An 11,702-nucleotide genomic window follows, 5' to 3' on the forward strand; every position below is an offset into this window, starting at 1 on the left:
CGGCTGTGATGCCGGTTGAACCTTGCCTTAAATCGGGTCAGCCAACAGCCTCTTTGGACAAAAAGCCTGTTTGGTGAGAAAGTCCATTTGGCCAATAAGTCTATTTGGCTGAAAAGTCAGTTCAGCCACAAGTCAGTTCAGCCTGCAACCCCCCTCCCCATCACTTGTCTCCGGTTGCCCATACCTGCCCTTAACATCATTCAAAACCGTTTTTATTAGACAGTACAGTGTCTATTATATCAGCTTTGCCCATAGAGCCCCCCGTCCACCTCAGATGAGAAGAAGTCTACCGAGACATGATCTGCTTGGGGAGGAAAGGTGGCCCATCTCTCCAAGGAGGAGGGATAAGAGCCTTTTCCTCAATGGGCTTTTATTGGGTGCGATTTGCACAGGAATACAGGTAAAGCTCATCAGTCATGGTCAGGCAATAAGAATCAAACAATAGGTAACATTCAAAGAACTCTGAGGGCTTATTCTCAGTCAGGGTCAGTTAGCTAAAGGGCTATGAAACTTTGGGAAACAAACTCATTTCATGCTTGGACCCTTAGGAGAAAACTGAGGGCATTCTTAGCAAAGCAGGTTTCACAGGGTTTTTTATTCTGTCTTAGGCCTCATCGCCCCCAGGGAATCTGCCCTGTCCAGCACAGGGCTGCACTGCCCTCTGTCACTGTTTCAGGCTTCAGTCAGGCAGGGGAAGTAAGGCAGCCAAGAGATTAGGTGACTTCTTGCAGACAGAATGAGGACTCAGACTATGTCAAAGCTGAGGGGCGAGGGTCCATCCCCCCTTTTTCTATAGCCCCCCAAGTCCTTCCCTGAGGGCCTCTTCCTGACCATGCCTGTCTGAGGTCATCCCTCCCTTGAGGAATCTTACCCGTCATTGGCTAACTGGTCAGGCTCAGGGTCAAGCAGGGTAAAGTAAATTGGGCAGGGGCAGTGCCCCTCCAGGGAGATAAGCTTTGTCTCCTTAATGGCTTATGGTCCCAAGGTCTTTCACTCAGCCTTAGCCATGGGGGTTTACAGCTTCTGACACCGGGCAGGGCGCTTCCCAACAGCTGCATGCTTTCCCTACTGTCCAGAGGACCACACATTTTTCAGAGACCACATTTCCAAGCATGTCTCCCACCCACATAAAGGCAAAGTGCAAAAGGGTAGAACCAGGGACTACCCACCAAATGGAGTATAGGGAACTGTTCCACGCGGGAGAAATGTAGTCTAGATCCCACTCGGAAAAGCCAGTGGGAATAAGGCCTGGCAGGCAGGACCCACGCCCATGGACAACTACTTCTGTGGGGAATCAGACCTTCCCTGTACCTAGGCTGCTCTGAGACTTGCTTTCCCAGAAACTCCCTCACCCTGGATTGAGGCAGCAAATGTTGACTGAGTATCTTTAACTTCCTAAAGTCTGTGCTAAACCACCCAAGTATGGAGTGTCACCAGTTCAACCACTTCCCCCCCCCCCCCCCGGAACTGTAACATCCTTCTCTTTGATGTAATGAGCAGCATTCTGTTCTTGGTTGTGTGTAAAAGGTAGTCACCTACAGTGAACATGGGCACAGTAAATGTGGACCATCCTCTATGTAAACTGCCCAGAAAAGCAGTAAAAGCCTGTCCAGGCAGGGATCGGGCTTTCTCAGGGGCTCTCTCTGGCCCTCACGCGCTCTCTCACTTAGAGAGTGGCCATGCCATCCCTTTCTCCCCACAGGGTTTTTGTAGTCCCTGTGAATTTGTCTATTGCTGCCACAGCACACAGATCCCGCGGGCCGGGATCCGCATCAAGTTCACAGACACCCGATGCCAAAACATACACAGGCCCTGGAGTCTGGAACTTGGACCCCGGAGTAGAGCCAGAACCAATAGCCGAATGCACGTCAATTTGAATCACAAAGTAAACTGAATGGTGATAAAGATACTGCATACCAAAACTTATGGAAAAATCTTCACCTTAAATGCACAGTATCAAAAATAAAAGCTTAAAATATACAAGTTTTGTGCCCATACTTAGAACCTAAAATAGTCAATTAAATCCAGAGAAAGTAGACAGAAATGTGCACGTCGACATCTCCTCAAGTGTATGCACGTAAAATGATAGCAGTTCTGTTTAACTTTTGGGGTAGAATTGTGAATAAAATTTTCTGACTGTTAAAGTAAGCAGCAACAAAGTAAACTAAAAATGATTTTCAGGCGCACTTGGAGCTTTTAAAACATTACTATAGTTAGCTATAAACCAGGTTTCAACAAATGTCTCACAAACTATTTATTGCTCTCTTTGCCATTGATCTGGAAACCAGTCACAAGGTAATTAGAAAGTCCCTATATTTAGATGATTTAAAACACTCTTCTAAATACCTTCCCAAAATGAATCACAGTCGGACTGGGAAATAATTTACATAGAAAAATAATAAAAACCCTACATACCAAACCAAGATCTTTCTGCTTTCAAAAATGATAAAAGCTTCCAACTGTTTCTCAACCAAAGGTGATTTCTGCACCCAAGGGGGCTTGAGGCAATGTGCTGAGTCATTTTAGACTGTCCTGAGGGGAAGGGAAGCCAGGGTGTGGGCAGAGAATAGAGGTACAGGATGCTAATAAGCACCTACAATGCAGAGGACCATCCCCCAGGTGAATGAATTATGTGACCCACAAGGTCCATAGTGCTGAGAATGACAAACCCTGCTCTGTATCCTGAAGAGTCCCTTAGAATACAAACAGCATGTCCCTCTGCATCCTACATGGGAAATGCTGCCTTTCTTGGAACAGGAAGCATGGAAGATAAAACTTAAAGAATAAAAAAGGCCAGCCACCTGACAAATGTCGGGGAGAAGTGTCCCAGACAATAGATCGGGAGGCAAAGGAAGACTCATCCACTTAGGAGACCAAATCACACTGTGATTAAACACAGTATTCATCTGAGGATCCCTGCTTCTCTCCACTGCTCCTATGTCACTGTAATAACTTCTTCATAATGTCACTTAGAACAAAGATTCTTACTCTGTTAGATTCCACATTTCACCGTCTCAAGTTTTCCTCTTTGAAAATGTGGACATTTGCCACACTCTGTGTTCCTCAGATTACCTCCCCAGGGCACATTCCCTGTAACAAAATACTTCTGGTTTCTAGAACACCATGCTTCCAGGCCCCAAACTCATTTAAAATGCTAAGAAGGATGTTACTATTTTATTGAGTATGTATGACTAACAAAGAAAATTTTTCTGTCCCCTCACATTACCTCACTTCCTGTGTTCTTTCGAGCTTTAACTATTTCTACGTCACCTACAGCTACAACCATGTGACGACGATCATTATTGCATGAGAGCATTTTTACCTTCATAACTCATGAGAATCAGCGGAAAAGTATCACATATAGAATTTAGTGCTGTGATGCGAAAATAACATGCAGAAATAAATATGCAGAAATAGTAAATTCAAGATACAATTTTTTTTTAAAGACTCAATAGCAACAAAACAGGTAAAAAAGCCCTGGGAATAAACTTAACAACAATGGACAGGATCTGTATGAACGAAATGGGAAATTGCTACCCAATAACAGGAACTTTAGCAAATGGAAAATATCATCTTGTTTTTGGGTTAAAAATGGGTATCATTGTATATCCATAGACCAAAGTTATCTATAACTGAAATATACTCTAGATAAACATAGAAAAGTGGCCCCACAGTAAGTGGTCAGCTAAATTGGAACCTGAGACATGTACCCCAGAAACAGTCTGGCCCCCCTTTTCTGCTCCCCATAGGGTGGCTATGTCTACCCTCAACACCCCCCAACCTCATAGCCCCCACACAGCTCAGCTCCTGTCCCTGGATTGCGTTGCTTGCGTCAACATAGGCTGTGAGCAACACCTCGGGACCACGGAGACCAGCAGCCACTTGCAGTCGGCAGCACCGAACTTCCAGCCCGCGTGGTTGCTCATCTCTCCCCCAGAATTGCCAGCCCCTCACGCCCCCCAGCCTAAATTGGCCTCCCACCCAGCCCCACCCACATCTGTGGCCCCCTCTCACCTCCTGTGCACGTTTTTGTCTACTTTCTCTGGATTTAATTGACTATTTTAGGTTCCTAATATGGGTATAAAACTTGTAAATTTTCAGCTTTTATTTCTGATAATGTGAATTTAAAGGCGAACATGTTTTTCATAAGTTTTGGTACGTAGTATCTTTATCACCATTCATTTTCAATTATTTTGTAATTGAAATTGTGTTTTACCTTTGAGGTTGTTTATGAGTATATTATAGTAAACTACCAAATATAAGGACTTTCCAGAGTCCCATTTCTGGAAAGTGAATTCTGGCTGAAGTGCAATGAGAGCACTTCAGAAACATTGTATATAATTTCACTGCTGCGATGGTTGTTGAAACTGGCTTTATATTGGCTTGGCCAACCGCTAAAACCTTTTGGGAAGATGGAATTATGAAGAGGCCTGCAATATTGCAGAAAGCAGTGGAACAAAACGGTGAATACATTGTTCAATACAGTTATTGGTGAAAATGAAAAACGTGTCTTCCTTTGCGTCTTAGCATAAACACTGGATGAACCTTTTAGCCAAGCAAATAGTACAGTGTTCCAAGTGTGCATCTCTGCTGCCATCTCGTGGGCATTTGAGGAATAACATGTTAGGGGCAGGTGAGCAGGAAAACTGAGTGTAGTTAGAACATCAATGAATGTTGATTGCGATGTCATTTAGACGTGTATTTAGTAACTTTTAAATATCAGGACTTACTAGTTACACTTTGTTCCTGATTTCTATATTAACAGCGATGACAGTAGGAAACATACTATAGGTAATTTCAGCCCTTTGAAATCCGTTAAACTTGCCTTAGCACAGGATGGTCCCTTTGAAAATTGTCCCAGGTGTGTCTCTCTGCTGCCACCTCGTGTGTCAGTTGGGAATAACAGCTTCGCGCGGGTCGGCAGGAAAAGTCATTGGCTATAGTGAATTATCTACTAAGGGTTTGTGGAATGTTATTTGAGAAGTGTCTTTCATTACATTTAAATGAAAGGACTTTCTAGTTACCTTTTGTTTCTGAGTTCTACATTAGCAGCAATGAGGCTGAAACATATTTTGTATAATTTCAGTCCTTTGAAGTTGGTTGAGAACACAGGGATGGTACAATAGGGTCATTTCCAAAATGTTCTAAGTGTGTGTACTGCTGCCATCTTGTGGGCATTCTAGGGAATGACATCTTAGTTGGGTCAGGAAAAGTGGTTGAATCCAGTGGAATATCAATGACTGTTGATGGCAGTGGTATTTAGAAGTACATTTCAAAACACCTAAGTGTAAGGGCAAACCAGTTACCTCGAGACTGGTTTCCAGAGTAATGGCCAAGGGAACAATAAACGTGGTTTATGTGACATTTTTTGAACTGGCTTTATACTGTAATCAACTTGTTAAAAGTTGCAGGTGTGCTTCAAAATCATTTGTCATTGGCTTTGTCGGTTGCAGCTTCCTTAAACAACGTGGAGGTAAAATTTATTCATAATTTTGCACTAAGAGGTACAAAAAAAGAAAGAGTAAAATACAAGCGCCATCATTGTATGTATGTGCCCTTCTGGACATGTCTACAGGCTCGTTTCCTCCACTCTGCCCGGACTTTGTTTACCATTTCAGATTCCTTGTATGGGTGCAAAACTTGTGCATTTTAAGCCTCTGTTTCTAATGTGTGCATTCAAGGGTGAGAATTTCTTTCTCGGGTTTTGGTCCGTAGCATCTTTAGCATCATTCAGGTCAAGTTACTTTGTAATTCAAATAGTGGTTCATTTTGGAGGTTCTGTAGGAGTCTATTTGAGAAGGTCTGTGCAGCAGAACTTTGTCCTCATCCATTCCCCGTGAATGCCAGCTCAAGTGCCATTAGAGCAGAAAACATATTGTATAGGCTTTCGAGGCTGTGATGATGGTGGAAACTTGCTTTAAATGGGATTGTCCAAAAAGTCAGTTCGGTCCCCCACAACTGCACCACCTCTGTGTTGCCCCCAGCATGTCACCTGGCGCCGTTCCCACATACTTGCCTTTAATGCCATTTGAAACTGTTTTTAGACAGTATCGTGACAGCTGTCATATCCCCGTGGGATGAAAAACCTCATGACAACTGTTGAATGTGTGTGTGGCCCTCTTCCCACTGAAGATGCATGAACATAGGAACGATTTTGGCCCCTCAGTCTGTGTCATTTCCAGAAAGGTACAAGCGCAAGTGTAAGGCAAGAAAAGATGCTTGGTGTGTACGGAGAAGATGCTGACTCTGATGGAACGTGTGAGAAGTGGGCTGCAAAGATTCACATGGGAGATTTCTCATGTGCAGTTGCCCCACGGGTAGGCAGACCAGGTGCAGGGAGAGCCATCCAGGGCAGACGTTAACAGAAGACAGACCACGTTATGGCACGCGGGAGACAGGCAATATACTCCAAGTGTCCCAATACAGTGTCGAAAAGCATTTGCAGCAGCTTCGTTATGTTAATCTCTTTGACATTTGGGTTCCGCAGAAGTCTAGCTGGGTCGTGGGGATCCCATCTTGACTGAATTTCCACATGCGGAAGGGAAACATTCCATTTCCAAGACCAAGTGTGAGGGGATGAACCGTTGATATCTGAGAATAATGTGGAGCAGGAGATATTGAGGGAAGCCCAGGAACCACCAGCAGCCCCTCCAAAGGGTGGTCTTCATCCGAAGGAGGTAATGTCCTGCAGTGGGAGCTCCTTGCAGAAACCCAGAGGACTTCTCCCAACAAGTACTGATCTCTGTTAGACCAAGTGAAAGCCACCTGAGGGAAAATGTCCAGAATTTGTCAGGAATGACAGGGGAGCTTCAGGATAAGGCAGGAGTGCACCCGCTTCTCTTTGGTGACCAGGGGAAAGCTGTTCCAGCCTGGCTGGGCAGTCGTTGTTCATCAGCAATCCTCACCAGAGCTTGCGCCTTTGCATGACCCTTTAGTTTGGTCTTTGTGAATTTCTCTTATTGGAAAGAAATTTCCCTTCCCTGCAAGACTGCAGAAGACACTTGGAAGAGTTCTCTGGTCTGAAAGAGGACAATGTTATGGGACGACGGAATGGTGAAGTAGCTTGAAAGGCGGCAGAGGGCAGTGGAACAAAACGGTGACAACGCAGTCCAATAGTTGTTCAGTCCCGTCGTTTGGGGGAAAATGAAAATTGTCTCTGTCATGGCATCTGATGGTGAAAAGCAAACAAAATTTTTGGCCCTGGCATTAGTGCACTATGTATTCCAAATGCTGGTCCTGCTGCCATCACGTGGCCATTATGAGGAATGACACCTCAGTACAAGTCAGCAGGATAAGTGGTTGATTCCAGGGGAACACGAATGACTTTGGATAGCAGGGGTATTCGGCCTCCCACCCAGCCCCACCCACATCTGCGGCCCCCTCTCACCTCCAGGCCAGTCCTGCCTCTGACCTCAGACAGGCCCCGCCCCTCATATGTAGCTTTCATTTTTAGTGGTCTTTTTCAACCAAAATAGCCAGGAATCAAGTACACTTGTGAACACGCTGTTTAATGACGAAATACATTAATAGTATGTACTTTATAAAATTAAGGACAACTCTGAAAAAGAACTTGTTCAGACAATAAAAAGAAAAGACACAAACTGGAAGAACATGTCAATTACCTAAACCATAGGGTGAAAGAAGATTGAAAATCAAAGAATGGGAACAGATACACAGGATGCTGCAAAAGCAGCTTTACAGTTGTTCACATGGAAACTAATATCATAATTATTAAATAATAAGACAACAATAAGCTTTGTCTCTCTAAACCTGCTTTTGCCCACCCTGTATTACGGAAACATAAACCACATGAAAATTACATAATAACATGCAGTAGACTTGAAGGTAAAAAGCATGACTACAGAGGATGAGTACTTCCTATCAAAAAGTTTAATTTACCCAGAATATCCAAATTCACCATGTACTTAATGTCATAAACTTAAATTATATAGAACACAGACACAAACAAAAATGTATAATCCTAATAGATTTAACAAACCTCTCTCATCAGGAATACAGCATTCCTCTTTCAGAAACAAAAGACCACCTCAAAAAATTCAGTAAGGGTGTAAGAAACACCAAGAGCAGCAAATTACGTTCAACATTCACAGATAACCGACTATACACAGCTTTTCCTGGTGGCCGGCCCTAAGGTGTTATTCCCAAAATGACCACGAGACGGCAGCAGAGAGGCATGCTTACAACGTTTTTTTACATTGACCATATTGTAATGAAGTTTTAAAAAAATTTCAAAGCATTGAAATTACATGAAGTTTCTTGCTCTCACTGTAAATAATTTAGAAATCAGTTGTAAAAATAACCACAAAATTCTTACATTTAGAAGTTATGAAATATACTTCTAAATAGCACTCAAAATGAATCACAATTGAAGTTAAAAATCATTTCAACTGAATAATATTTAAAATGATACATTAAAAATCTATGCGCAAACATAGTCACGAATCTGCACATTAGTGGGAAACAGTTGCAAATTCACATGTTCTGCATCCATATAACAAACGCAGAAAAATAAATTAAATCCAGAGAAAGTAGAAGAATGGAAATAGGCAAGGAGAGCTGTCTGGAAGGGTATATAGTTAAAACAATAGCAGTTGTTACCTGTTTGGGTAGTATTTTGAATTAATTTTTATTTTTCTGTATAATTTAAGTAAGCTGCCACAAAAAAGGCAGTCTCAGTTTGGGTTAAAAAAAAAAGTATGAGATGAAAACTTGGCATAATTTAAGAATAAAAATAACCTAGACTGCTCTGGTGACAACACCAGAGACCTTTTCTCTGCTCAGCCAGCCCAATCTCCACATTCACAGGGGCCCATTTTCCAATGTACACTTCTTTGTGTGCAAATGCAGCCGAGCAGAGAGGAAATGACGGGACCAGACCAGAAAGAGCAGAGAAACGCTGAGCAGCACAGGGTGAGGGGGAACTTGCCCCGGGGCTGCCTCACTTCAGGGCCCCCTCACAACCACGATGCTTTCACAACTAAGCAGCAGCACCATTGGGCTGACCCACAGAGGTGCTGCCTCATGATTCACCTGGAACAATCCCGAGCTTCCTAACAGCCTTGCTGCGCTCACAGCCATTACTTTCAAAACGGAGCTATTTGCACTACTTACAGTTTCCTTCTTCCCCACACCCCAACTCCAGAAGTCCTGCTGGCATTGAATTGGAGCCAATGACCACCACTTCACAGATGCCAGATGCCACAGACAGACTCAGGACAGAACACAGGCCCTTGGGTCCAGAACCTGGACCCCAGACCAGATCTGGAACCAAAAGCTGAACCCCAGACCCCGGCCCCAATCCCTAACTGTCCCCACGACCCAGGCCAGACCATGAACCCTGAATACCAGACACTCGACACCAGAGACTGACAGAACCCTGGACGCCAGGCTCCATACATGAGACCCTAGAGCCAGAGCTGCACACGGACCCCAAACACCAACCCAGGACACGAAGCCACACACACAGAGCCTCCAGATCCCAGATACACAGACACAGATTCAACCCCAGGCCACAGACCCAGGAGACAGAACCCAGATGTGTAACCAGGATCCCACAGCCACACTCCAGGGTTACAGCTGGACAATGGAGCCCAGCTGCCACATGCAGGAGCAGAACCGAGTCCTCACAATGTAAACAGAGCCAGGAGCCCATAAAAAACATTCCTGAGTCTTTAAGTCTGAGCAGCTGGCCTCAGAAATAGGGTTTCATGCCAATGTAAGTATACAAGAGAAGAAAATAAGTCTCAGCAATACTAAATTATACCAAACCCTGCAGAAATAGACCAAAAAGGCTGACAGAGCAAAGAAATAATATTAATGCTTACTTTTGCCAGCAGATGTCCATGATCTCTCAGAGGCTGCACTTTCCAGAAGTTAGTGTCCCGGCCATGCATGTCACACAGCCAGCTCACCAACACTGCGGGGTTTAAAACATTATTTTTGCCATACCTTCTAAGTTCTAAGAGCTGGGATAACAATCAAATTAACATAATCTGATTAACGGGAGGTATTCAATGTCAAACACATGGGCAAGGGGAATTCATATTCAAATGAATACCAAACATAAGGAGATGATATTGGGTATACAGGGTATTTTGGAGAATGGAAGAACAGAGTCTTAGATTTCAAAGGTAAATGGGGAACATGCAGGCAATTTAGAAAAAAACCAGCATACCTGGCAGATTGATTTCTGTCGGGCAATTCCCAAAACCTTAAGACACAAGGAGACGGTAAGAGGGTCAACAAGCTCTTGCTAGGAGTGTCACTATCTGAAGCTGAGGTGATGGTGCTGAAGCTCTCTTCCTAAACCAAACTGTGGCAACTAAACCTCTTAGGAAGAAATGAGATGACAATCCTACGTAATTTCTCAGCCTTCCCTTCCTTAACAGCCAGTTTATAATCAACCTGCCAAGTGCAAAAGGTTAGCCCTCAGCGCAGCGGGACTCGATTCTTGCACCACGGAAAACGGAAGAAGTCCTTCCTCCTTCACTACACTCCCTGGACGCTCCCTGGTTTTCCCGTTTTTTCTTCTTTTCATAACCAGGAAAGAGAGGGATGAGCTAGTCGATCTAGGGGAGAGCATCCACGTGAACCCTCAGCCCGCTCCGGCTCCTCGAACCCAGGGACCACGCTGATTCCCGCGCGCGCGTGAGAGGCAGAGGCCGGGCGCGCAGCGTTATTCGCGGTGAGGCCGCTGCGCTCCGCTCTCCTTTCCTTCCCACCGGGTGGGGGACCCCCAAACCTGTGTGAGCGCGCGACCCCGTTCCTCCTCCCGCCCCATCTCCTTTCCTCCCAGACCCTCCTCGAGTGTCTCACGGTCTCCCGAACCTCCGCCCACCCGCAGGTCCCTGTCCCCAAACCTCAGCTCTCTGCGCTCCACCCAAATGCTTCGTGGGCCCTTCCCCCTGCTTCCCCGTCATGTAGCCTGTTCAAACCTCCCCGGGCGTCTCGGGTCCACGTTCTCCCGTACCCGCCTCTTCCCACCAGGGTTCCGTCCTCCTTCCAGACACACGCGGACAGCCCCTTCCCACTGGGGCTCCGACCCCCGACCCTGACCCGCGGGGATCGCACCCCGCCTGCACCTCCGCAGTCCTAACACCCCGCCCCAGCCCCTCTGTCGCTCACCGGGCAGCGTCCCGGTTACTCTTCCCCATTGTGTTCTCGAAGTCACCGAGTGCGCATCGCCGCGCCCCCTCCTATCTCCTTCCAGGGACCCTCGCCTCCCCAGCCCCGCTGACGCCCCTCCGCCCACGCAGGTAAGTCCGCCCGCGCGTCCAGGTCCAGCGGCCACTGGGACGGGAGAGAAGGGACTGACGGGCGGGCCAAGGGGGGTGGACGGGCTGGGTCTGAGAAGGACTCCGGGACCGGGCCGGACCATCGGGACCGTCAGAACCGCAGGCAGGCCGAGCGCCTCTTCTCATTTGTTCTGGAGTAGCGCAAACTTACTATGGTTTGTGTAAACGTGCTGTCCTTTTTCAGCTTGGGGTCGTAGAGTTTGCATGTCGTTTGGGTGAAAATCTCATTATTACCTCTTCGAACACGGGGGGTGGGGGGCTTTGGGAGACGGGGCACGTGGAAGAGCAGCTGGGAGCCAGGAGGTAAGCCCCCTCCCCAGGTCAGAGGACAGGCGTCTGCTCCAGAGGGTTAGAGAAAGAATTGCACCGGAATCGCCCGGCCCTCTG

Source organism: Desmodus rotundus, chromosome Y (assembly GCF_022682495.2).
Source record: "Desmodus rotundus isolate HL8 chromosome Y, HLdesRot8A.1, whole genome shotgun sequence".
Classification (NCBI taxonomy): Eukaryota; Metazoa; Chordata; class Mammalia; order Chiroptera; family Phyllostomidae; genus Desmodus; species Desmodus rotundus.